The sequence below is a fragment of the Lactuca virosa genome, chromosome 2, assembly GCF_052849685.1.
Source record: "Lactuca virosa cultivar CGN04683 chromosome 2, Lactuca_virosa_CGN04683_v6, whole genome shotgun sequence".
In the NCBI taxonomy this organism is placed as follows: Eukaryota; Viridiplantae; Streptophyta; class Magnoliopsida; order Asterales; family Asteraceae; genus Lactuca; species Lactuca virosa.
The window spans coordinates 280,176,114-280,188,544 of record NC_136427.1 but is presented as its reverse complement, the minus strand read 5'-3'; the positions used below and the strand labels follow the sequence as shown (position 1 = coordinate 280,188,544).

General features: G+C 32.9%; 1 pseudogene; it reads left to right on the top strand.

Moving 5' to 3' along the window:
* The first annotated feature begins 10,533 nt into the window (after positions 1–10,533).
* On the top strand, positions 10,534–12,182 carry LOC145161202 (3-ketoacyl-CoA synthase 19 pseudogene; annotated as a pseudogene).
* Positions 12,183–12,431: the final 249 nt, after the last annotated feature.

The window sequence follows — 12,431 nt, the reverse complement described above, 5'->3', positions numbered from 1 at the left end:
GTTTAAAACTTGTATAAAACATCTATTCAACACCCATCTCAAATAAATAAACAATATTATTACACATAACACGCATTTTATAGAAAATACTTCATATCTATGTGTAAGAAGAAAGTGACTACACACTCACTTGATTTAACGATAATCGGGCAGCACTTCGTTTCTTAAAACGATCGTTTCCGATAAAAATCGGGATGTTTTCCCAAAAACCGGGCTTCACATGGGCAGAGTTTCGACTCGAAAACTCTTTTTCTCGGGATCTTCGGGCTCTCCAGGACTTGCTTATGATGCTAGGATGATAAAATAGGCTTGGGGGTAATTTTCGCAATATAGAAGAAAGTATAGGGTGGGAGGATGAAATTTGTAAACAAAATACGGCTGGCTTCGTTCACTATTTATAGGGGTTGAATACTGGAGTTACGCTAGGCGTAACTTTAGAGTACGATGGGCGTACTCCCTCTTCACACAGTACGCTGGGAGTACATCGAGTACGCTGGGCGTACGAAGGGATCAGCCCGGACGCGTCAATGCTACGACACGTGTCCATCATGCGAAGAAGTAGGGAGGGTGACTGACTTCGGAACACTTACACGAGTACGCTGGAGGTACTCCGAATTTTCAAACATCAAAAATTCGTAACTTTCGCATACGAGCTCCGTTTTTTATGTTCTTTATATCCACGCGTAGGTGAGACTGTGCTCTACAACTTTAGTTTAGACTCCGTCGACTAATTTTGACTTTAATTTTAAAGTTATATTTTTAACAGGCCGGGACAGGAAAAGTCCGTTAAAAATTCATAACTTCTTCATCCGAGGTCCGTTTTCGTCTGCCTTTTTACCATTGAACTACTATCAACAAGATCTTCGATTCTCGTTTAGGTTGTTTCAGCTAAAAATCACTCGATCTAAAATTCGAGTTTCGGGCTGCATACAGCTAAGCCGAAACTTAGAAAAATCATAACTTCCTCATACGAAGTCAGATTTGGGCGTTCTTTTTATACATACTCTCGGTTTAACAAACACTACGACTTTCGTTTAGATTGCTAAGGCTAAAAAGCACTTTATCGTAAATTCACTTTTTACGTCATACAGCGTCGTGCCGGTTCTGTCGCGAAACTTCGACATGTCATAACTTCTTTGTTATAACTCGGATTTCGGTATTATTTATATCTCCGGAAACCTTGTTTCAACCACTACAACTTTCTTCATAGATATCGGGTTTATCTAATATTTATTTTCGACGCTTATTTTATCCTTAATTCATTAAATTATAATAATTAAGTATAAAACACATAATAATCAAATAATACATTTTATTATTTCAAAACAAATTACAAAGGTTGGCCTAGACTATTACATCATCATTAATTCCTAGCCTAGAAACACGGGCGTTACATGGGCCCAGCTGAGACTAAATTGATGTGTTCAATTGGTAGTCTAATGACGTCATCACAAATCGGGAAATCGAGGAACGGAATTTTGGACAATGAGATTGATTGGATTCCCTGCTTCATGACCATACAATATCTTGAAGAATGAAGGGATAATTTATCACTTATCTTACGACCAATGTTTGATTTGAATCAGAGCTCGGCAGTTGCTTCAGAAAGCACACTTTGTTGTTTGGTTCAAGGTTGTACTTGTAATTGTAGTTATAGACTTATCCAAGTGGGAGACTGTTGGAATAAGGTGTCTAAGCTCATAACTAAATTGGTATATACTTGAATCAGAAGCAAAGTCCTTTTGGATAGCCCTCATAACTAGAATGACATTTGGAGAGAGATGTTGATTCATTAGTTTATTACATGATTAATAATTTGTAATAAATGATTTTTTAATATATTATGTGATTAATATATTAATTGGAAACATTGATAATTAATTGAGAATTAATAAAAAAATTAATTGGAATTGATTTTGGGATTAATTAGATAAATTGTTAGTGCAAGGACTGAGCTGCAATTGTGCAATAGTTGAACAAGAGAGAATTCCAGAACCTTCCAAAAGCTTGGAGGGTTTTGAGGGATCAAAAAGAGGATCCAAAATATTCCTTTTGTATAAATAGGAAAGTAGATAAATATCAGATTTGAAATAATATTATTTTTATTCAAATTAGGATTTCTAGGGTTTTCCTATCAGCTATAAATAGGACCCTTGGGGCTCCCTATTTCCGTTCACTTCATTCTCCTTAGAAGAGCCAAAAAATTTCTCCTCCCCCTCCTCTCTCCTCTTGTATTCTTGTTGCTAGGGTTTGGGTACAAACCATTAGAGGCATTAAAATTTTTTTGCTAGCCTTTTTGGAGTGCAAAGGAAGGATCAATGATTTATTTTCTATAATAAATCAAAGGTATGTAAACCCTTACTATTAAATTTATGTTTCAATAGGTTTCTTTTAGGCTTTATGAGATTCAAAGTATGCTGCCTTATTTTGTGAAGACATGTCCTTATAGGTTGCATGTACCCTTCTTAATTGTAAAGTGCATTTCCACATTGTACATGTTTTGTTATAACCTATAAAACCTATCAAGTTTCTAATATCATCTCAACTTAGGAGTTATATCATTACTCTAATTTATACTCTCATACTAGTTATACCTTTGGTATTTATTCTCTTATTATTACTCGATTTACATTTATATGTACTCTAACTCATCTTCCAGTAAGCACCACATTGTGATAAACTTATCGTTGCGTTGCGGTCTATCGTTATAAATCATATAACAATCTACTTTCAATCAGTGTTGCGGAAAAGTCTATTGCATCGTGGTAGCTCTAAGTACATTACTTCATTTACTAGCTCTCCATGACCACGTCATGGTCTTTTCTTCACCGCGTCGTGCTCCAACCACGTCATGGTCTCATTCTTAGTAACGGTCTCCCTCTATCATAATCAATCTCTCACTCGTGATCAATATTTATCATGATAGTCTCTTATTAAATATCTCTCTCTATCATAATCTATCTTTCTCGATGTTAATAAATCTCTCTATCATGATCTATCTTATCTCAAAGTTAATCACTCTCTATCAATGTCTATCTCTCTCAATGGAAATCAATCTCTGTATCAAGATCTATCTCTCTCGATCATAATCTATCTATAAATATGATCAATTCCTCACTCGTGATCTCGATAAAATCTATCTTTCAGTAATGAATAGTTTTTAATAATAATAAATTATTTAGATCTGTATATAATTCACATATTATATATCACAAATATCATATATATCACAAATTGAATACTAACCATTACTCATAAATGATCTATCTTTCAATGTGATCTACCTCTCGGTTATAATATATCTCAATTAGAATATGTCTAATCAAGGATCTATCTTATCAAGAATCTATCTCATTTATAAGTTATATTTCAATTAATAATACATCTCTCAATCAAGATCAATCTTTCAATTAGATATTAATCTCTCAGAATAATCAATCTTTCAAATATCATTTGATTACTCAATAAAATTAATCATGTAAATAATGTAATGTATATTACAGATAACACATCAATGGCTCTTAGAGTAGTGCTACTCACTCGGCTAGTCAGCAGACTAATTCCAATTTTGGTTTTGATCCTTCGTTGCCTATCAGCTCGTCACATGGTAAAACCTATTCATCAAATAACAAGTTCCTCAAAACCTGTCACGGCTCAATACTAACTATACCCTATGACCTCTTGTCACAACAATAATCAAATCTTATAATATAATCACAATAGGCTTAACCCGTAAGCCATTAGCTAAATCTCTCATAACTAGTATTTCTCTAATATTAGGGTTTATAACCCTAACAGTCTCAACTAAATCATTAGTCATAAGATTTACTCATAGCCTCACCAACGGGTCTGTAATAACGCCATATCACGAACACCCGTAACATATACTCGGGTCAATCAAATCGCAATATCCATCACATATCATAATCACAAATTAACTGGGTAAAAGATACCTCAATGAATCTCGTATGCAACCTTGTATCTCCCGTAAAATGGTATATCTCCTCTGTTACAATCTCTAGAGAACGATTCTCGAGCAGCATCTCCGATCACACATGCCAAAACCTCTCAAAATGACACAAAACTCACGTATTTATACTCTGCAGTGTGCCACGCTGTGGCCATAAGCATGCCACGTCGTGGTGATCAAGTAAACTCCAGTTTCGCCATGCGTCGTACTCTCCTGCCACGTGTCTCGGTGACTCGCCTCATACCATATCGTGGTGATTGAATAGACTTCGTCTTGACAAGTGTCACTCTCCTGTTGACACGTGTATTAATGACTCACTCATTTCCATGTCATGGAAAACATACCACAATGGCGTGGTGATCGAGACTTTGACCATTGACTCTGACTTCAGTTGACTTTCTCAAAATAGCAACATACTTTTATCTCAACTTCAAACGAACATAACTTTCTCATACGAACTTCGTTTTTGACGATATTTATATCCACGTGTTCGTCTTTAAAATATTTATAACTTTCTCAACTCCATTTAGCTAAATAACAAATATCTAATTTTAAACGAACATAACTTTCTCATACAAACTTCGTTTTTGACGATATTTATATCCACGTGTTCGTCTTTAAAATATTTATAACTTTCTCAACTCCATTTAGCTAAATAACAAATATCTAATTTTAAAAAATTATATGCTTTATTTTGCTTACTCGTCTGACATCAATTTACATCTTTAAAAATAATACATGTTACGAAAAATAGGTGTTACATAAGTCATTAATGATTAAGCCCTTAAAACTTAATTCATTTTCCAAATTGCATAAAAATAAACATATTGATTTCAAATTGCATACATAATTTTTTATCTCCATACAAATACACATACAAACATAATTTCCAACTTTCACGTATACATTATAGATTCAAATACACATACATATACATTACATACACATACCACTAATTATATACACAAATACATATATATACACAAGTACATATATACATATTATATAAACAAATACACATACAAATACAATATTTCATACACAGTGACGGAGCTTGAAGTTTTGATTCGGGGGCCGAAAGTATAATGTGTATAAAAACTGGAAAATAAGGGGGGCCAAAGTCAAATTTTATAGTTTTTGACCTAATACGTAAAATTTTTAATAGAAGAGGACTAATTCTATAAAAAAAAACAGGGGGGGACCACAGCCCCCTAGCCCCAAAGAAGCTCCATCAATGTTCATACACAAATACACATATACATATAAAAAAAAATATGAGAACACGGAGAAAAATACACATATACATACACAAGTACATATATACATATTTTATAAACAAATACACATACAAATACAATATTTCATACACAAATACACATATACATATAAAAAAATATGAGAACACAGAGAAACTAACCTGTGATAGCTATCTTGACGATTTTTAGGCTGGAATTTCCAGATCTAGTCAATTGGTAAGAAGGGCTAAACAAATCAGAAAATACCAAACATATAAGTGGTGAGATGAGAAAGCAAAAGAGAAACACAGAAAAACATACCTATTTCGTCGTCGGAAAAGGGTTTTGTTGCCGGAAAACCTTGACGTTGTTGGTATTGCGTGTTGATGGTCGCTTTTTCGGCCTCAGACTAATCTATGGCGGACTCAGCGATGGAATAACACAATCAACGAAAGAAACACGAAGCTAAAAATGGAAGAGGAAGGAAAGAAGACAGATGCAAAAGGGGTTTATCTACGTCGACTAATAGCGGCGATGCGATGATTAATAACAACGGTATCCGTCAATTGCGGCGACACGTATGGAGGAAAAGAAAAGTTGCGTCTTTTTTTTACTATTAGTGGTGACACATGTCGCCCGTATTGGTGTCGCCGCTATTATGTTTATGTGAATCTGAGCTCCCTACCATTGGATTTGATGCTTGATCGAACGGATGGGGTTTAGCAAGAAAATTTGACGCGGATTCAGTCATTTGGAATTAGCGGCAACATAACTTATTGTCGCCGCTAATTCCATGTTTTCTTGTAGTGTTGGTCAACAGGTTCCGACACGTCAGACAAGTTTTCAAGTCTAGGTACCACATGATTCCGTTGGTTCAACGGGTTCCCAACCAACTCCGCCGCTCGTCCTCTTGTCTCTTATATCACTTTTATCATATGCAATGTAAATTGTACCAAAATGTCTTGTTTCATGATAGATGTCTTTTCGCATGTTGATTGATGGTAATTATATGAAAAAGAAAAATTGATATGATGTAACAATGTAACATGTGGATTTGGAAGAATAGACCTTCTCCATTTTAATAATAGTTGTTTATTTAATAAAATTAATGAAAATATGATACGAACAAAAACTCTTTGAAAGATTAATCGAATGAAGTCGCTAGAAAAAAGTTTATAGATTGTGATAGATATATAGGCATACGAAAATTCAGAATTTCATTAATTAATGTCCCCAGTCATATTTACTCCGACTAGCCAACCAACTCACATGCAATATCTATTAATGGAATCAATCTCACATTATTGGACTTTGAAGTTTGAAAAATCATCTAGTTGCCGTTAAGAAAAAAGAAAAAAAGAAAAAAGAAACAAAAAAAAAAGACTTTGACGGCTGCCGTTCAAAGCCATAAAAGAAAAAAAAGAAAGACAAATCAACAAAAATGGTCGTGTGGTTTACCAAAACTTGCATAAATAACCCTTTTTTTTACATCAGTTAGTGTAGTATTTTGGTCTTTTCAAATAACAGATACTGAATTTGTGACTATGGGTAAACCATAGAGACTATTTATGTAATTTTTTTCTATATTTTTATGTTTATGAGTTTGTGGTTTTTCTACCCTTTTACTTTTTAAAATATCATTTTGAACTTTGAAAAATGTTACTTTCATCCTTCTATTTTCTAATTTTTTGTGTTTAATCCCATATAATTATAATTTGATTTTCATTAATAATTTTCGTTCTTTAACCTAAAAAACTATTTTTATGTGTTTATTTTTATATATTTGTCGGTATAATTCAATTTGGTTAACGTTTCGACGTTAATTTAGAACTTTTTTCGTTAATTTTTTTTTTTTAAAAAATTACATGGTTTTTTATAAACTTGTCGGTTTAAATTCGAGTTTGTCTATGTTTCGAAGTTTTTTTTTTTTTTTGTGCTTAATTTTATATACGTTTTGTACGTATGAAATGGGTCACATATAATAATTTTCGTTTGTTAATTTTAAAAAATGTATTATATTCGAGTTTGTCTACGTTTCGACGTAATTTATTTATTTCATATTTTTGTGCTTAATTTTATGTACATTCCTACGTATCATTCGGGTCACATATAATAACTTTCGTTCGTTAACTTAAAAAAATGTATTATCTTCGAGCTTGTCTACGTTTCGACGTAACGTTTTTTTACGTTTTTATTACGTATTATTATAGATTCGAGTTCGTCTACGTTTCGTGCAACGTATTTTTTTAACGTTTCATACGTATGACTCGGTTCACATAATACGTTTTTGATTATTTAAGCTTCCGTTCGTTAACTTAAAAAAATCTTATTTACTTGTTTTTATGCACGTGTCGATATAAATTTGAGTTTTTTTTATGTTTCGATGTAAATTTTATGTACGTTTTTGTGCTCATTTTATGTATGTTCATACGTATGAGTTTGTTCACATATAATAGATAAAAGCGTAATTATAAGTATTTAATTTTCTAAGTTGAATTTTGACGTTTGTATTGATAAAAGTTACGTTTCGACGTAAAAAAAACACGTACACAAAAATAAGCACGAAAACCTAAAAATATTACGTCGAAATGTAGACGAACTCGAATCTATACTGATACTTAAAAAAATATAAAAAAAAGGTTACGTCGAAACGTAGACAAACTCAAATATAATATATTTTTTAAATTAACGAACGAAAGTTGTTATATGTGACCCAAACGATACCCGAATTACCCAAACCCGACCCGATACCCTAAATTTATTTTCACATATAATAGATAAAAGCGTAATTATAAGTATTTAATTTTCTAAGTTGAATTTTGACGTTTGTATTGATAAAAGTTACGTTCCGACGTAAAAAAAACACGAACGTAAAAAACACGTACACAAAAATAAGCACGAAAACCTAAAAATATTACGTCGAAATGTAGACGAACTCGAATCTATACTGATACGTAAAAAAAATATAAAAAAAAGGTTACGTCGAAACGTAGACAAACTCAAATATAATATATTTTTTAAATTAACGAACGAAAGTTGTTATATGTGACCCAAACGATACGCTGGAATGTACATAAAATTAAGCATAAAAATGTAAAAAAAAAAAAAAAAAAGATATTACGTTGAAACGTAGACAAATTATAATATAATATGTTTTTTAAAATTAAAAAATGAAAGTTATTATATGTGACTCGTCTCATACGTAAGAAACATATATAAAGTTTAAACACAAAAACGTAAAAAAAAGTAATAATAAACAAAAACTGTGTCGAAACGTAGACAACCTCGAATTAAACCGACAAATTTATAAAAAAACCATGTAACTTTTTAAAAAAAATTAATGAAAGAAAATTCTTAATTAAAGTTGAAACGTTGACCACTTTGAATTATACCGACAGATATATAAAAATAAGCATGTAAAAATAGTTTTTTTAGATTAAAAAACAGAAGTTATTAATGAAAATCAAATTATATATATATATATATATATATATATATATATATATATATATATATATATATATATATATGGAAACGTTAACCTTTCATAAACACAAAGATTAAAGGTCGGCTAGATTCAACTTTACATTTAACATCTTATCTTTTGAATCCATATTATCATTATAAGGATCCACAACTCCAATATGATCTTGATGTAATGGATGCGGTTCTTGATTTTTTTGATACATTATTTCGTGGAGATTTAGAGATGCAAAGGCAAGTCGTAACTATTGACTTGCCAAAGTAGAAGAAAAAAGTTGATAAATTTAGTTGCGATCTTGCAATTAAACATTGTAAGGTGAACGATGCCGACTTTGATCCGGGTAATTCGTTTTCCTTTTAGTTATCTACTTATCTATTTTATAAAATTTTGATATTTATCGATTAATAATGTGTTTTTGTTTCAAAACCATAGCTAGTTGGTGGGGACTATTTGGTGGCACAACTCCTCATTTGACAAAGAAATGCAATGAGGATTCTTTCTTTAACTAGTAGTTCATCGGGTTGTGAAAGGAATTGGAGCACATTTGAAGGGGTTAGTAATATAAAACATTAAATTTATATTTTATAATCTAATATTAAGCATGTTTAAAGTATTTGTTGTGTTTAAATTTGTAGGTACATACGAAGAAACGAATAGATTGGAGACAAGCAAATTGAACAATCTTGTTTATGTTCAATTCAATGCTAATTTAATGGAAAAAAACAAAAGGAGAAAATATAGAAACATGGAAGTGCTATTAGCAAATCATTCTCTCTCGGCTCAAGAATGGATTGTTGATTGCGATGATTGTGATGTAGATGAAGTAGACCCCAAAACGGTTGATGAAGCTTTAGCAACCGATGTTAGTCAAGCACCCCGAGAAAGTCCAAGAACGAGGGAACTTTTAGATGAAGATTTCGAGTCTGAAAGTGAGGAGCAAGTGTTAGAAGAATACGAATACGAGTCGGATGGGGTTCAAATAATGGAAGTATGCGGAGAAGATTAGAAGAAAATGTGTGTTTATGTTTGAGCTATTTAAACTTATTAATGGACTTGTTGGATGATGATTTTGTGTGTTAGTTAAACTTATTATTAAGCTTTTATTTTTATTTTGGATGATGATTTGTTGTGCTTCTTAAACTTATTAAGTTATTATTAAACTTTTATCCTTATTTACTTATATTCTTAAGATTAAACTTAGATTTATACATTTTTGAATAATTTTCTTGATAATTAATGGTATTCGATTAATCCCTCAATTAATCCCCGCCTACCCGATTAATCCTTATACCTCAGTCCACCGACTAGCTAACGTCTAGCGTTTTCTACAACCTTGATATATAGTTAAACACGGAAATTTAGAAAATAGAGGGTGAAAGTAACATTTTTCAAAGTTCAAAATGAAGGGTTCAAAATGATATTTTAAAAAGTAAAGGGTTGGAAAAACCACAAACTCATAAACATAAAATATAAAAAAAATTACATAAATGGTCTCTATGGTTTACCCATAGTTACAAACTCAGTCTTTGCTATTTGCAAATACCATAATACCCTCACATTAACGGATGAAAACAGCGTCAGCAAAAAGGGTGATTCATGCAAGTTTTGGAGACCACAAGGACCAAGTTTGTTAAAAAAAATTAGGAAGGGCTGAGTTTATGACTTTTGGTAAACCACGGACCATTTTTATAGTTTTGTCAGAGAAAAACGCTCGTGGTTTTTAAACAGTCAATTCACTAAATATTTCCAACATTATTTTAACATAATAAATATCTAAAATTGTCGCAAATATAATAACGCATGGGTATCTTGGAACCAGCCATATATATATATCCCTAGCTATATGTAAAACTCACAAGAAACAACACTTCAAAACCATCTATATTTCTCTATTTCTCTATGGCTCCCTTTGCAATGGAGTTATTAGCAGCAAGTATGATTTTATTTATGATCTCATATGTTAGTTTTTGGTTCACAAAGTTGGTATTTAGGCGAGGCCAAACATGCTATGTGATCGACTACGAATGCTACATGGCGCCGAAGGAGAGAAAGCTGGACACCCACCAGTGTGCGAAGATTGTTTCCCGCAACAAGAATCTGTGTATAGAAGATCACAGGTTCCTTGTAAGAACCATGGTTAATTCAGGCCTTGGTGAAGAAACTTATTGTCCAAAAAGCATCATAATGGGTGAAGAAGAACACCCAAAACTTGTTGATTCCGTATCAGAAATAGAAGCCGTGTTCTACGATACGCTCGATAGAATATTTGCCAGATCAAAAATTTTGCCATCTCAAGTTGATATACTTGTGGTGAATGTATCGCTACTCTCAGCGGTGCCATCTCTAACGTCTAGAATCATTAATCATTACAATATGCGATCCGATATTAAGTCGTTTAATCTGTCAGGAATGGGGTGCAGTGCAAGTCTAATTAGCGTCGATCTGGTGCAACACTTGTTCAAGGCTCACAAGAAGAAAATAGCCATTGTTGTGAGCACAGAATCAATGTCGTCTCAATGGTACTCTGGGAGAGAAAGGTCCATGATGATCTCTAACTGTCTTTTCCGGGTAGGAGGCTGTTCGATGCTTTTAACCAACGACAGCGCTCGCAAGAATCAGGCCATTTTGAAGCTCAAATGCTTGGTTCGAACCAATTTGGCTTCGGATGACGAAGCCTTCCACTGCTGCAAGCAGTCAGAAGACGCTCAAGGATATAAAGCCATTTATCTCAGCAAAATTCTCAAAACAATTGCTGCTCGAGCTTTGACGAAGAACCTAACAGTGCTGTTACCAAAAGTGCTTCCACTTTGGGAGATAATTCGTTATCTATTGTTCAAATCTAGTTCGAAAATCAACCTTAAAACTGGAATCAATCACTTCTGCTTACACCCAGGTGGAAGAGCCGTGATCGATGAAGTGGGTGAAAATTTAGGGCTAAACGAGTATGACCTTGAACCAGCTCGAATGACGCTGCATCGTTTTGGGAACACTTCGTCTGCTGGGCTTTGGTATGTTCTAGCGTACATGGAGGCCAAGAAAAGGCTGAAGAAAGGTGACAGAATCTTGATGATCAGCTTTGGTGCAGGTTTCAAATCCAACAACTGTATTTGGGAGGTCATGACCTCAGACTTGGATCGAACAAATGTTTGGAAAGATATGATCGAAAATTACCCTCCAAAGAAGACCATAAACCCTTATCTTGAGAAGTTAGGATGGATCAATGATAAAGCTATGGATTTTGACACACCTGAAGATATAAGCAAGATGTTTGCAAGATGTTAATTGCTTCTGCGTACGAAAAGTAAGTATAGTAAGAGTTTCTATTTTTAATCACGAATAAGAGGCACCGACGAGTCATGGTCAACATATCCAAGTGATTAGGATTTCTTCAAATCATTTAAAATATTGATGTGTCTATATGAAAAAAATATATATATGTATTTTGGTTTGAAAAAAAAGTGATTACAACTAATACATGTTATATTATCGTTCATTGTGATTTTAATTTGGATGGGTTGAAAATCAAACAAATTAATCTCGTTTCCTTTTTTCTTTCTAAAAGTTCTACTTTTGTGTGTAACTAGCTGAAAACCTGCAGCCATGCCTATATATGACATAATATAATTAGGAATCAGATATAGAAAACACAAAAACAAAATTATTGATGAAATAATTTCTCAGGGCAAGCATATTTGACGAATTGCGGTTTGATAGTGTAATAATGCCTAATCAATTTGCATAG